The 16,071-nt window shown below is 31.4% G+C and overlaps 1 protein-coding gene and 1 long non-coding RNA gene across 2 annotated transcripts in view; both read left to right on the top strand.

The window, feature by feature from the left end:
- LOC143045196 (uncharacterized) overlaps positions 1-16,071 on the top strand; it is a 265,357-nt gene that overhangs the window by 161,880 nt on the left and 87,406 nt on the right. The gene's annotated exons all lie outside the window — the stretch shown is intronic.
- On the top strand, positions 8,196-14,401 carry LOC143046941 (uncharacterized). The gene is made up of 3 exons (XR_012969321.1): positions 8,196-8,321; positions 12,996-13,064; positions 14,236-14,401. It is a non-coding gene; the product is annotated as an uncharacterized LOC143046941 (long non-coding RNA).

The following is a 16,071-nucleotide window of genomic DNA, read 5'->3' as shown; positions in this document are numbered from 1 at the left end:
AAAATATACGAAAAAAGGAAAGTCTTTGACACCAAATTCTTCCATAGACAATAAGGTTTGGTTAATAAGTTTGGATTGTACCTTTAGAAAATTTATTTCAAACGAGAAGGCACATCCTAATTTATATTTTTTTTACCGAGCCCAAAACATTGAAAACGATCAAAGGAAATTGATTGATCCTTTACATGAACTTATTTTAAATTTTACTTGTTCAACTCTGTAATTAGATCTTTGATAACTAGTATTGAAATTATAGGTATTAATTTTGATTGTTTTATCAGTAAATTTAAATGAAGATACATATTTTTCATTAGTTGTATTTTTTACACATTTGTCTCTTCGGAGCCTTATATAGCTGACTATTCGGTATGGGCTTTGTTCATTGTGAAAAACCTGACGATGACTTGTAGTTATTAACTTCTCTGTCATTTTGTCGTTTATGAACAGTTTTTACATTGGCAATCATACCACACAAATCTTCTTTTTTTTATTTGAATGCTTGAAGTTGCATTAATCATGTTAATTGACAAAATAGCAATGATGCGACGAATATCTTGTAACAATGATGTAAAATAAAGATAACAGTAATATACCACTGTTCGTAAGTCATAAATCGATTTAGACAAAAAGAAATCCGGGTTACAAACCAAAACCGCGGGAACCACATCATTAATAAGAGGAAAACAATGAAACAACAGAAACACTTGAAGTGAACAAAAAACAAACGACAATGCAACACACACAGAAACGTACTATAAGATAACAAATGCCATTTTCCTGACGTGGTACAGGACATTTTAAGAAAACAATGGTGGGTTGAACCTGGTTTTGTGCACGTGGTTAGCCAAACCTCGCACTTTCATGACAATGTTTAATATAACCCTGACATGATACCATTGTATGACAAGAATATGGTACAAACAAAAGCAAGAACATTCAGGACAGAGAAATACACAAATAAACAATACAATACAAGTAGTACAATTCGACATGCTTACCACAAAATAAAAACGAATCATAACACAATATAGGCCTAGGACAGCACAGAACACAGTACAACAAAACTACGGACTGTCTATCACACGACTGTGTCAACACCACAAAAGTGGCATCACAGGTATATTTCTTAAAATGTATGGTACTGTTCAAGATCAGGTTTGTAACTATGTCGTTTGGTGTTTTTTATAACAATTACAGTAGCATTTATATAGAATTGTGTTAGCAATTAGATTATTAATTACATTATATAGATGTGTCGTTTTTTCTAAATTAAACTATATACAAAATAAATAATGTACATATAGTTGCTTTCGTAGAAATGAACTGAGTGATTGATTATCTTTAGTTTTATCCTGGCCGTTTTTGGCACAACTTTTTTGAACTTTTGGTCCTCGATGCTGTTCAACTTTGTACTTGTTTCGGCTTTCAAACTTTTGTATCTGGGCGTCACTAGTAAGTCTTGTGTGGACAAAATGCACTTCTGGCGTATTAAATTTTAAACCTGTTGCCTTTTGTTAGCTATTATTCGTGTGTTTCTTTGTCAATTTTGTTCTCCTATTTATTTGTATTGTAGTCCTGTAATGTTGTGTTGTCATTTTAATGTTATATTTCACATGGCCATAAAAGAAGTAGGTTTGGCATGCCACAAAGCCAGGTTCAACCCACCATTATTTTCTTCTTAAAAAATGTCCTGTATCAAGTCAGGAATATGGTCATTGTTATATTATAGTTCGTTTCTGTGTGTGTTACATTTTAACGGTGTGTTTCTTTTGACACGTTTTTTCCTCTCATATTTAAGTGTGAATTCACATAATTATAAGACGTGTCACGGTACTTTTCTATCCCAAATTCATGTATTTAGTTTTGATGTTAAATTTGTTATTCGCATCGGATTTTGTCTAATGCTTAGTTCGTGTCTGTGTGTATTACATTTTAATGTTGTGTCGTCATTTTCTTGTATTTAATGCGTTTCCCTCAGTTTTGGTTTATGACCCGGATTTGTTTTTTTTTAATCGATTTATGAGTTTTGAACATCGATATACTACTGTTGCCTTTATTTACATACGATAAGAAAATAAAAAAGGAGGTAAAATTACAAATACAAACGATAAGACATTTAATCCGAGCGCCACTGATGAGTCTTATGTAAACGAAACGCGCGTCTGGCGTATTAAATTATAGTCCTGGTACCTTTGATAACTAGTTACACCACTGGGTCCATGCCACTGCTGGTGAAAAGTAAAATCACAAAAATACTGGACTCCGAGGAAAATTCTAAACGGAAAGTCCCTAATCAAACGGCAAAATCAAATGATAAAACACATATCTCTAGATGTTATTTTTTCATTGAGTTGCTGTCTCATTGTTATACAGCCCATATCTTAGTTTAGTCACATAACATACATTGGACGTATTCTAAAATTTCTTAATGGTGTCTTCAGAGTAATATACAAGAATATATTGGGTTATTTACTTCACTTGAAAGAAATTTTAAAGGAAAAAGTGAATAGCTCTATAAACATGATAAAAAAAGAACAATCTAGTGAATCATATCTGAACGTGTATGCAATGATTGAAATTTCAACATGTCTTTTTGTGTATTTCAGGCATCCTTGTGTCCAGTAGTTATACTTTTCCTACAGTTGCTTACATTTTACGTACACTTTGCAGGAGCAGGAGGTAATATTTTGTCTATTTTGTATCTGTTAGATATCAATACAACTGCAACTTTAATCCTTAATTAGAATGAAGTTCAGAACAGCATGGATCTAGACACCTGGTATCTTAACTTTATCTTGTGTATAATTGTTTGTCGACAACTTACATTTCGCGCAATTCCATACATATTGTAATTACTATATATAAACATTTCAATTGACATAGTAAAAGATTTTCAATTACAAATATTCATAGAAATTTGTTTAATTTTTATATTCAAAGTAATGTAATGCTTACAAAATTATTCAAGAAACACATTGAATCGGGTTATATATGTACGACATTTACTTTTATGTTTTTATGAGTACAAATCACGGTTCTTAATTGCTATAAGATACTTAAATATACTTATGTCAATCATAAATTTAAAAATCGACACATGTACCTTCAACCACAAGCATTGTGGGCTACGACAAGTATTCGACAAACAGAGCAGTTCAATCTTATATAAAAAGAAAATGTTGTATGAGACAACTCCCAACAAGAGACCAAATGACACAGAAATTCATAACTATAGGTCACCGTACGACCTTCAACCATGAGCAAAGCCCCTAACGCATAGTTAGCTATAAAAGGCCCCGTAATGACAAATGTCAAACAATTCAGACGAAGAAACCTAACGGCCTCATTTAGGCCTTGTACAAAAAATGAACGAAAGACAAATATGTTACACATTATTAAACGACAACCATCGAATTACAGGCTTCTGACTTTGTACAGGCACATACATACATAATGTGGCGGGGTTAAACATGTTAGCGGGATCGCAACCCACGTAGCTGAGTACTTGTATATTACAACAACATAAAGACACTAAGTACTAATCTGAGAGTACTTGAAGTTACTGACAGCTAGTTCAAAGCCACTAACAACTAATACATCTAAGACTAAACTATCAGTCAGTTCACATTCAACATCTAATGGATTTAATGTAAAGACGTCATAAACAGTCAGAGAAAAACACGACCTTGCGCAATGCCAAGATACAGGTATCGCATAATTGTAGATCCATGAATATGTATATTCATATAACAATAATATTTAGTTTGCTTTACTGATAACAAAATCAATATCAATACCAATAAAAACAATATTCATTGATCTTCCTGGTACGTTAAACAACATTCTCTTAAAATTGGGGATGTGCTATCCCCTTTGAAATAAGTTTTCTACCGAACTTCAGAACCAAATCTTTATATCCATGGATAAATTTAAAAAGGTTCTTAGTAATTTTTGGTAACGAAATCCCTTACTAATGTACCAGTAACATATATATTACGTTCGTTGAAATAAAAAATGTCACAACAGACACGGTTTATTCTTTTATTCATCTTATGAAATAGATAGAATTTATTACACATTCTTCAATTTATATGCTTAGATGTATAAAATAGTGTTCACCGGCTTTTAGGGTTTGTTTTTGTCGTCTCGTCAACGCAGAGGAATAGGTTTTGTCTTCTTGTATATACTGTACCACTACATTTGTTAAATGTTCAATATAACAATTCTCTATGCATACAAACAGTAACCTAACGAGAGGGATAGCGCTTTATTTCCATCCGATGAAGACACAATCTTTCAATCAGTTTAATTGAGGTCTGGAGCAAACATGTCAATAACTGCTAGAAGGCCTTTGTCCATTTATATATCGTTGTCGTTTTGTTTAGTTTTTTTTGTTTACTATTTTGACATTCGACTCGGACTTTTTTAAACTGAGGTTTACTGTGCGTATTGCTATATATTTGTTTCTTTATTCTACATTGGCTAGATAAATAAGAAGAGCGTTGAGATCTCACAAAACCTCGCCGCATTTTTGAACTTTTGGTCTTTGTTAGTCTTATGTGTTTTTTAATTTATATGTTTTGGAGTTTAGTGTGACGTCCATTGTTAGCTGAGGACCACCTCTGTTGCTACCTGCGTTAGAGACCAAGTGGTGGCCTTCGGCTGTTGTCTGCTCTTTGGTCGGGTTGTTGTCATATTCGTTATATCATTTTTCAATTTTAATTTGATTAAACATTTTAATGGAATTATTACATGTCACTCTAAATTCTATGAATTCTCGAATATGTGTACGAATCGGAGACAAAGCCAATAAAAGATATCGTGCATCAATCCATGGCACACGCCCAAAATAATCCTAAACAATGTAAAGGATCTGCGATTTAATTGTTGTTATTCATTTCACGAATCAGTTTATAAGTTTTTGTAAAAAAAAATGTAAATCTATTCTTGTTATTTTATTACATAATAACAGAGAAAATAATCATTATAAAAAAAGGAACAGACTGAGTGCAGTGTGCAGTGTGTAAAGCAAATAAAATTACGAAAGTATGTTTAAATCCGGTTTGAAACAATATTGAAACATTCTTTTCACTTACGCTGACATGATTGTAAAAAGGTAGCATATAACGAATTCAGGAGGTGTCTGCTTACACCTAATTTATTGAATAGTGCTGTCTACTTTTTGAGTAATGTCTTTGATAACTGTAAGATTATTACAATTGACATGAATAATATTGCCGTTTTACTTATACTTGCATTGTATTGTCTTATAGATATAAGAAGATGTTGTACGAGTGTCAATGAGACAGCTTTCGATCTAAATCATGCTTTTTTTAAAGAAAATCATCAAAATTCAAACTACGGTTTTCAATACAGAGTCACACTTAACTCTATTAAAGGCCCCAAATGACTAGTGTAAACCATTCAAATAGGAAAACCAACTGTTTAATCTATATAAAAAAACGACTAAACCTTTTAAAAGACATCAACAAACGACAACCACAGACCATCAGGTTCCAGACTTAGGATAGGTGCAAACAATAGCAGCAGATTTAAATGTTTTATTATGTACCAACTATCACCCATCAACATTGAAGGACACACTAAAAAATATAAATTGAAATGGTGTACAGTCAGAAGACATTGTACGAATAAACTTTATATATGACACAATGTAAATAAAAAAAATCAATAGAATAAGGGATAAGATGTTTAAAGGTATATGAAAGACAACCACCACCTTAAAATAATGCACACACATTTATTAAAATAATTTTGTTGTAAGGTATATAGAAATAGTGTTCGGACAATAAAAAATAATTTTGTTGTTTATAGTTCGAGAATAGAAATGAAAGTTTATAATTATACCAAACACTTTTCAAAGCATGATTACACAAGTGATACTGTTTATATGTTGCAGAAACTCCGCTAGGATGTCCTTGCAATGCCGATACTGATCATGACTGCAAAACTCTTAACGCTATCTGTTCTTTGAAGTGTGTACTGAACGACAACAGTGGCTGTCCAACAAGTATATCTTTTATATACAGCTTTCAAAAATCTTTTAACTTAAACAACCCACGAAATCCATCCAGTGCATAAATTGCTTATCAAGTTAAACAATGTAGGGTTGACTACCAGCAATTATATATAAAAAACGAAGATGTGGTATGATTGCCAATGAGACAACTCTTCACAAGAGACCAAAATGACACAAAATTAACAACTATATTTGTATATATATAAAAAAAGAACGAAAACAAATATGTAACACATAAACAAACGACAACCACTGATAACAGGCTCCTGACCTGGGGCTGGCACATACATACATTATGTGGCGGGGTTAATCATGTTAGCGGGATCTCAACCCTTGGACAGTGGTATAACCGTACTACAACATAAGAACAAACTATAAAAATCAGTAGCAGCAATGCTTATTTTGATGATTGATTAGTATACATGAAAAAAAATATCACTATAGAAAGACATATTTCCGATAGTTTATGTGCAAAATCAGTGTTGTTGTTTTCTTAATTTGAAATGTTTTTCGTGTAGTCAAAACTAAACAGTTTGTGGAAAGGACCTTGGAATTTCATTATCAATTATTTTCCATTACTGGAGATTAAGGGTCTAATTATATCCACGTACCAACAGAAACATTTTTTTAGATTAGTTCAATTGAATATGTTTGCTGTAAAGGGGTTGTAGCTAGATTTTATTTTAGGTTTTAATCTTTTTAAGTCAAAGATAAATGGAATACTGTAGTTACTTGAAGAATATAAAATATTATGATGACCATGGCAATTTTACAAATCGACTCAACGAACTACGCTGCTAAGTGTTATCTATCAAAACGGCCTGAGAACATGTGAAATTCGTTTGAAAAGTTTTACTGTTAATTGCATTTCGTAATTTCATGTTCACTTTTGTACTTTGCACATTTCATGCAATAATTGGTATGTTGAAAATAAAGCATATTCTGTAATTAGCATGCGCAGATTAAAAAATATATCGTCAACGGCTGTAGGTACATTTATTTTTTTATCTTTCGTTGCTTCAAGTGCATATAGTTGAATGTGGTTGAACTTTGAACGACGTTGAATTGGTTTTGGCTGTTGTACTTGTACAACTGTTTGAAGAGAAATAAGCATCAAATTGACCGGTGTACATTCTAAAGATACGTTGAGCGTTTGAAAATTAATCTTATAGTTTAATATAATTATGGCATGCTACTGTTAGAATCCTCGTATATGTCTGTGTAGCAGAGGTAAATGAAATAACATGTATCGTTTATCAATTTAAGTCACAAAACGAATTCTTTACGTGCAAAAACTAGAATGAATGGACGGAATCATATTCTTGTTAATTTGTTTAACCAATACAAAGACAAATTATATTCGTTATAACAAGATAAAGCCATTTGTTCCGTGCATTTATCAAAATAAATCAAAAATATTTACATTCAATTGATATTGAACGTCCTTTTCACTTATGTTGACAGGAAAGATATGGTCCACTGTCTTCCATAAATGTTATTTAAAGATGATTACAATTCAACTGAATAACATCTTACATTTTCTGTCACTTGCATCACATTCTATGCATAATTTTCCAAGTGATATAATTGATATATTGCAGGAAGTCCGCCAATTGGTAACCGTAATATCTCGTCTCCGTGCGGAAATAATAAAGCTATGAATACTTGTATATGTAAGAATGGCTATTATGAGGACAACAACCATGGCTGTAATGAGCGTATGTGATTTATATATAAACAATTATTACATCAACATGATGCCTAATCCATTTAGTGAATACATTGCTGTCTGTTTGACTAGCAGAAATTTGACTTTTGATAATTGACTGGTAAACACAATATCCAAGGAGGTATAAGATAATGTTAAAAGAGATCATATGCATTTTTTAGTTCTATATATGTCTCGTAATTCAGTCTAAAACATAATGTTCAAATTCAATATAAATATCAAACTATCCAGCATCACAATTGACGTTAAAATCAATTACATATGAAAACAAGTTTAAATAGCATATATAAAACAAACAAATCCACACGTAGATTGTTTTTATTATATGTACAAACAATTGTATATCAAGAAAACAAAAACATGTAACTTATTAGTTTTTTTATTTGACAATATACACATTAAGTGCTCTTTGCTTAATTTTTGTAGTCGTTTTCCCGAACCATAAGTGTGTTAATTCAACTGACATGACTGGACCCTGTGTACATGACGCGATCTGTAACGCAAGCGGTGTTTGCGTTTATTCAAAGAATAACATACCAAATTTAACAAGTTGTAAGTATATATTTGAATTACAAAACACTCCATGTGCATCATAATTGTGATTTAAATCTACAGCTTCATTTTGTTCAGAAAATAATATTCATTGTAATCGTTAACTTATCATGGAATCAAAGAAACATTTGTCGTTTTTCAATTTTTGGTCATAGTAATGCCAATTTAATTTCGACTTTTTAGTATAAGTTTGAAAATCTATTTTATACAGTGTATCAATCAATTATCTGTAAATGTTGAAGTTATTTTCGTTTTCATCATAACATAATCTCATTCCTACAGCCAGCATATGGGCATTAATATTATCCAAAATATACATAAAACAACACATGTTTTAAACAGTTACTTTCAATAGATAACATTTAATATGCTCAAGATTGAACTGCAGATAATTGACACATAAAGGTGTCATACCACCATTCATGTCCCCTATAAGTGTCTCTTAACTTGCACTTTTAAAAAAAATTGCAGAATGTATCTTTGTTTTAAAAAAAGAAATACTTGGCATGAGTAAAGTGTTTTCCTGTCCAGTACTAAAGAAAAAAAAAAGCTAATGTGTCATTGCCTATAAGAAACATAAATGTCACTGGAAGTTAACCTATCAAATGATCACCCTTTTCTTCCTGTGTACAAGCTTTAGTTATCAAGTAACCTCAAATTTCTAAAACATTCTATAAAACATTAAAATGAAAACATAATAGTGCCTTGAAACACCCAAGATATATGTCTATGACATAGATATTTTCTACTGCAATGAAATGTTGGATAAATTTCCTACAACTGTCGAAGTCAAGGATATACTTTTTTACCCTGTTTCGTATGCCACCGAATGTGACGTATTATATTTTGGTGGTATCACACATGAAGATCTCATTTATCTATCAACAATACTTGTCCGTACGAGATGCATATTGTATGGAATATACAATAAAACGTGCATACTTAAAGTTTGTATACCGTTATTTTCTAAAGGTACTCAAGCGTCAACATCTCACCCAAGTAGTCATACAGGGCAAACCACAGTGCTAAAGCCTACGTCCAATCAGACAGGTAATTTTAAAGGTAAAGCATCATACTCAAATATGTTCGATCTCCTTTACTGTTTCATTGATAATGTGTGTTACAGAAAAGAGTGCACTTTGTGTTGGAGACAGTGCTACCTTTTGATGGTTAACTCGGTAAACACTCTGTTACAGGCTGAATCAACAGCAGTTTAACTAAAACAATCAGAAATTCTTCATAACCAATGATCCTTTATTAAACATTTAATGATACGTATTCTAATGGATACAGAAGGATCATGATACGGTTAATTATATTCAATTTGGTTATGAGGACTTCTTGATCTTTCTCTGTCAGATCGGTGCTAGTTCATCCTTTTACGCAACATTTACCAAGTGACACCGATATACAGCAGCCTACCCAATGTACACTCCATTTCGTAAATTATTTTAGTTCGTGGGACAGTCAGGAGGCTTGAATGATGTTGTGATGTAGCTCTTTTTCCATCTATTGCAGCAAAAAAAAGATCAGATTATAACACGATGCAAATATGAAGTTTCCTTTATTTGAAAACTGATTTAGAAAGAACTTTCATATTTATAAAACTGGCGGACCATGTATTATACCACTTTTGGTCGAATGACTTTTGAAGCGTTAAGCTAGTTATGTATTCCTGAAGGGGGAGGGTTTGCGTACCTGTTGCAAATGCGATTCGGACACTGCAGGTTTTGCAGTGTTGTTTTCATTATGTGTACCATTGTCTTTTTTTATTTTCATTAATTTTATTTGGTCAAGAAAGTGTATAATATGTGAACTGTAGAGTATGTAGAACTGTATGTACTGTCAAATACTACATTTTTGTTGTCGGCCTCGTTGTCTGTCTGTGATGCATGTTTACACAATTTGAACTGCATGATACCAATACTTCTCACCCGAACATATTATGTAAAAAAAGAAGATGTGGTATGATTACCAATGAGACAACTCTCCACAAGAGACAAAAATAACATAATGTAAAAAACTAACGGCCTTATTTATGTACAAAAATTGAACGAAAAAACAAATACATGTATGTTACACATAAACAAACGACAATCACTGCATTACAGGCTTCTGACTTGGAACAGGCACATACATACAGAATGTGGCGGGGTTAAACATATTAGCGGGATCGCAACTCTCCCCTTAGCCTGGGACAGTTGTAAAACAGTACAACACAAGAACAAACCATCAAAATCAGTTGAAAAAGGCTTAACTCGTCAGATGAACAAAAATACAAGTGGACGTGGCCAGGTATCTGTGTGTATTGCTAACCAAATGTTATCAACAGAACGGAATCATAAACAACTGTCATACAACTTGGAGGTTAAGCTAGCTATAACATCAGGTTTAACCCACCTTTTGCATCCCTGTAACATGTCCGAAATATGACATTTGTTTACCGTAAGTTCCGTTGTTTTACAAAGTCTGACGTTTGATTTTGTCAGTTTATATGGACTAATTGTTTTGAGTATAAGAGTTGTGTATTTCTTTGATAACTTTTTACAGTTAGCAACCAATTGTTTGTTTAACAAATAGTATTAGTAAATAATCTCGTCATAAATACCTATGACGTTTGGTTTTTACGAATTGAATTAGTTCCCTCGTAGTCTTATAAAGTGAGAGATAATGTGATTAGTGTCAAACAGTGAGTAGTGACCTATCTATTGTGTGTTTATTTCAAGATTGTTTTTAATCTTTGGTCAGTTTTCTTAACATAAAAAGTGGCGTACAAAGTCTACTCATTCCACTTTTTTAAAACAAACACAAGAAAACAAAATACAGTCAGATAATTTATATCACATAATCCTATTTATACAACCTGTATATATATGTACAGTAACAATATCCTAACCTTTCAATGTTACGAAAAACTAAATATATTTTATCAAGCTAGCTACCGAAAATAGCCTGTTACATGGTCAAGAGTAAACAACTTATAACTAACACATATACAGCACACTGATCTAGAGAAAAGACCATTCAAACATAAATACGTATTTTCTGGTTGTTATGCAACGTAAACGTCGAACATATAAATAACAAATTACCTTTAATAAATGGGAATGGATTGAAAAATCTCATATTTGATATAGTTTGTATACATAACCTTCAAGGTAGAGGAATGCCCAACTCTGACTCAAGTGGCATTTTAGTGAAAACTACAATGAAAACTACAGTGCAAACTGCAAGGCAAACAACTACGCCAGGTAATACTAGTTATTCAACAAGTAAAGCCTAATTAACAAAATAATTCCAGTCTTTGGACTGTTTCGCAGATAATATATTAAAGAACAGACTGTATATTGTATAAGCTGTTGTATGTCGGTGAAACTTGATTTACACAAGCAAAGATAAACAAACACCGGTCTAATATAAAAAAAAATCCATTTTAATCAACCGAGCCATGACATTTCTTTTTATCATTTAGAGAGTTTACCACCATATTAATAACCAAGTATTAGGAACGCCTTTCCGACCAGACCTAGGGAATGTCTAAATCGGGGTCCATATAGATGCAATGATATCATCACAGATGAAAGAAATTGTTCATCTCAAGCCTGCAGAGATAATAAACACTAATAAAAATAATCCAAACGTATGTAATGCTAACCAAATTTTGTCAACAAAACGGAATAATAAACAACTGTTTACAACTAGGAGATTAAGCTAGCTTTAAACTCAGATTCACCCCCACCATATAAATTCCTGTAACTGTAAATATGAAAGTTGTTTATCGTACGTTCCGTTGTTTTACAAAGTCATCCATTCGATTTTTTTCAGATTATATAAACCTCCCCTTTTTAAATTTAAGAGTTTGTTTTTCTCATATTTGTAACAGTGACCAATCAAATGTGTGTTTAACAAATAGAATTACAAAAGGTAGTAAATAAAATCGTCATTAATGCAGGTAAAAAATGACCATAAATCAGATGCGTGTATCATTTACAAAAGATTCATATAAATGACACTCTAAGAAAGATAATTTAATTAAATGTGAACTTGTAGTAGAAAGTAAGAACGAAACTAGAAACAAATGAAAGAATGATTGATAAGGTCCATGTCATTTATTTAAAGAATATCGTTACGTGTAAACTTTCATCAGTAGGAGAACAAATATATTGAATATGTATATAGATTTAAAGATTTGATTTAGTAGTAGACGGCCAAAAGTATGGTTGTTGCGAAGGAGTTACGTCCTTGTCATAGAAAGTGAGAGATAATGTGATCAGTCTAAAAGTAGTAAGCAGTGACTAATTTATTGTGTCTATTTAAAGATTGTTTTTAGTCTTTGGTCATTTTTTTGCATCAAAATGTAGTGGCCTTCAAAGCGTTATCATTCCTCCTGTTTTAAACAAACACAGGAAAACAAAATAAAGTCAGATTATTTTAAATCATATAATCCTATATCTACAATATTTCAATATTTCGAAAAACGAAACATGTTTTTAGCCAGCTAGCTACAAAGAATAACATGATACATGGTCAAGAATATAAAAACATATAATGAACACATATACACCACATTTATCTAGAGGAAGGACTATTACAATTTTACAAATTGCCTTTTATAAATGTGAATGAATTTCAAAATTTTCTTACTTATAATAGTTTGTACACATTACTTGCAAGGTGTAGGAGCGCCCAATACTGACTCAAGCAGATCTGCAGTGAAACCAACTGTGCAAACGACTACGCCAGGTAATACTAGTTATTCAAAATGTAAAGCCGAATATACAAAATAATTCGAGTCTCGTGACTGTTTCTTGGATAATATATTGAATGTGGAATATAGTGTACATTGTTAAGCTGTTTTATGTTTGTGAAACTCGATTTCCACTCTCCATATATTGACAAGCCGTCTTTAAATATGAACATATTTTAAGGTGATGTCTAACGTTCGAAAATTTCGAGATCCACAACACATGAATTGAAACAATAACTTTAAAATGTAAATGAATTCCGTCAAGGATTATGCAAAAGACTGAAAATGTAGTAGCGTCCAATTAGTAAGTAGTGAATACTATACATTTAGCAATTATTGCGAGGTTCCGATCTATGCGAATAATACGACTGTGCGAGTATCGCAATTTTAAGAACTCGCTTCCAAGTATATGATACATATATCTTATTGCAGTTTTTCTTGAGATTGATGTCCATTCTTCAAAAATCACAAAAATAAATGCACGGAATAATTTATGAATTTACAGCAATTTATTGTGGTTAAATAACCTGCTATTTACCAGAATAAGTTTCATCGGTATTGGTGTTCATATTTACACGCACTGTAGATTGTGTTCACATTTGAACATACAAATTTACGACTTAAAACGAAAACAATATAGAATCGGTCTGTCTTAATCATTTTTTTTAAATGAATGTGGTTTTTTTTTGTATAATTAGATTTCAATTCCCCTCTGTTTCTTATATTTTATGAAATTTCAATTTAAATGTGTTTATCATTAACTTTATTGACAAGTATTTAAAATCAATCTTTATTTTTAAATTTCATTTATTTTTTTTCATAATTAAAGTTATTTTCATTATTTATCAATCGAATATTAAATATCAAAATTTCCTATAATATATAAAAATTAAGAAAAGCGATTTTTGATTAAACGATAGCATTTGTTTTGTCATATGACTTTCAAATACATAAGTTTATACAAAAATCTAGATATCAATTGATAATAAGTCATATTTAATTTCTAATAGCATTTCAAGTATTCGAATATGGTGAAAAATACTCCAATGGCTTGTCATAAAAAGATATTGCTGTTGTACACACTTTTTGATGTTTTTGTTATAGATGTTTTCTTTTGTACTTTAACTGACTTGAATTATTATATTGCTTCCCGTTTTATACTTCTAGGTAATTCTGCGGCGACCGTTGCTGTTGTTGAGATTTCTGCTTACATCTTGTGCTTCATCCTGGCATACGTCAATGTTCCAAACTAATTTCTGTCACAAATGACATTATTTGTGTGTATACTCCTGTAATATGTAAGAATTAAAAAAAACAACGAATAGGAAAGTGCGAAAAAAGAAGTGCATGGGAACGATAATATATAGTTGTGTTGCTTCTTGTAGAACTCTTTTAGATTACATATATTTATTTAAAATAATTACCCGTGCTAATTTGTGTACCTTCAATATGATTTAATTCAATGTCATGTAATCTTAAAGTGTGGTTTATCAAATTTATGTGTGATATTTTAATAAAAAAAATCTGTGCCACCATCGTAAATGAGACTAAGAATAAATACTGAAATACTCTTATTAGCAAATCTAAATGATTATCTTGTATAATATTTTTACATATATCTTGTATTGCATTGAAAAATCCTGTGTGTGCATTTTACATAGACAAATATAATCGTATAATATAATCAAAATGAGGATGTTAATTTGATGTATGCCTTTTTGTGCTTCTTCGTTACATTTGTTGTTTTTATAGTGATTAAGATGATAACACAATGTTGACTGCTGTACCCCTATTTTTGACATTTTTACCTATTATGTCTGTTTGTTTTGTTCACGCATCGGTGACTATATAATGGAATTTGATGCGACTGTCATACAAGTGAGAGGTTTAGCTAGCTATAAAACCAGGTTCAATCCACCATTTTCTACATTTGAAAATGCCTGTACCAAGTCAGGAATATGACAGTTCTTGTCCATTCGTTTTTGATGCGTTTTGTTATTTGATTTTGCCATGTGATTATGGACTTTCCGAATTGATTTTCCTCTGAATTCAGTATTTTTGTGATTTTACTTTTGATTAATGTAGTAATTTTTAAGATACTAAACAGAAACAATTTTTATTTTTACCTAAAATGTTATATAAAGGAAATCATAATGTTCTCAATGTTAATAAAAGTTGAAATTGGAAAGCAATTTGATTTTAAAGATTAAGCGATTAACTGATAATATATGTATTCTGGTAATGAATATCAAAGCTATGATGAACTCTTAAATACTAATAGATATGTGTATGATTTACAAGAAACAAGATAAGTAGTTATACTTTGGTACTATCAGTGTGTGTTGTCACTGACGGATGGTCTATTTTAAAAGAATGCGGATAACAAACAACAAGATAACTCATCACTACTGTTTTTGTTAGGATAATCGCCAACTCACAGTATTCAAATTGCCATCATAAAGTTTATTTAAAAAAGAATTCCAATAAGATAAGTGAAATGAAACACACATCAAAGTGAACACAATAGAAAGTTTGAATATCGAAAAGACAAACAATTGACCTAAAAACACTTGGGAACGTCCTCCACAAGAAAATGATCTACTCCAATCACTATCCCTACTACCAACTTCAACAAACATAAATACATTAAAACACCAGAACCAAGTTACCGAACTACTCAGGCTAGAAAAACAAGGTTACGCGCTACAAAATATGTTAACTCTTTCAAAAAATCAAAATACCAAATATGATAATTACTGAAATACAATCACTGGCGTTGAGTCGTTTAAAACACAACAAGAAACCCGACCTTAAAAAGGCAACATTAGTATACCGCTGTTCAAAAGTCATACATTTAATTGAGAAAAAAACAATTCCGGGTAGTTAATAAAACCGAAAGAAACACATCAACTAGAAGAGGAAAACAATAGAACAACAGAAACACTGAAATGCAACAGAAACAAACGTCAACATGAAGAAATGATGAAATAAAAACAAACTCTG

This window comes from Mytilus galloprovincialis, chromosome 9 (assembly GCF_965363235.1).
Source record: "Mytilus galloprovincialis chromosome 9, xbMytGall1.hap1.1, whole genome shotgun sequence".
NCBI classification, from domain to species: Eukaryota; Metazoa; Mollusca; class Bivalvia; order Mytilida; family Mytilidae; genus Mytilus; species Mytilus galloprovincialis.
Note: the sequence above shows the minus strand (reverse complement) of the source record. Positions and strands in the feature narration are given on the sequence as shown.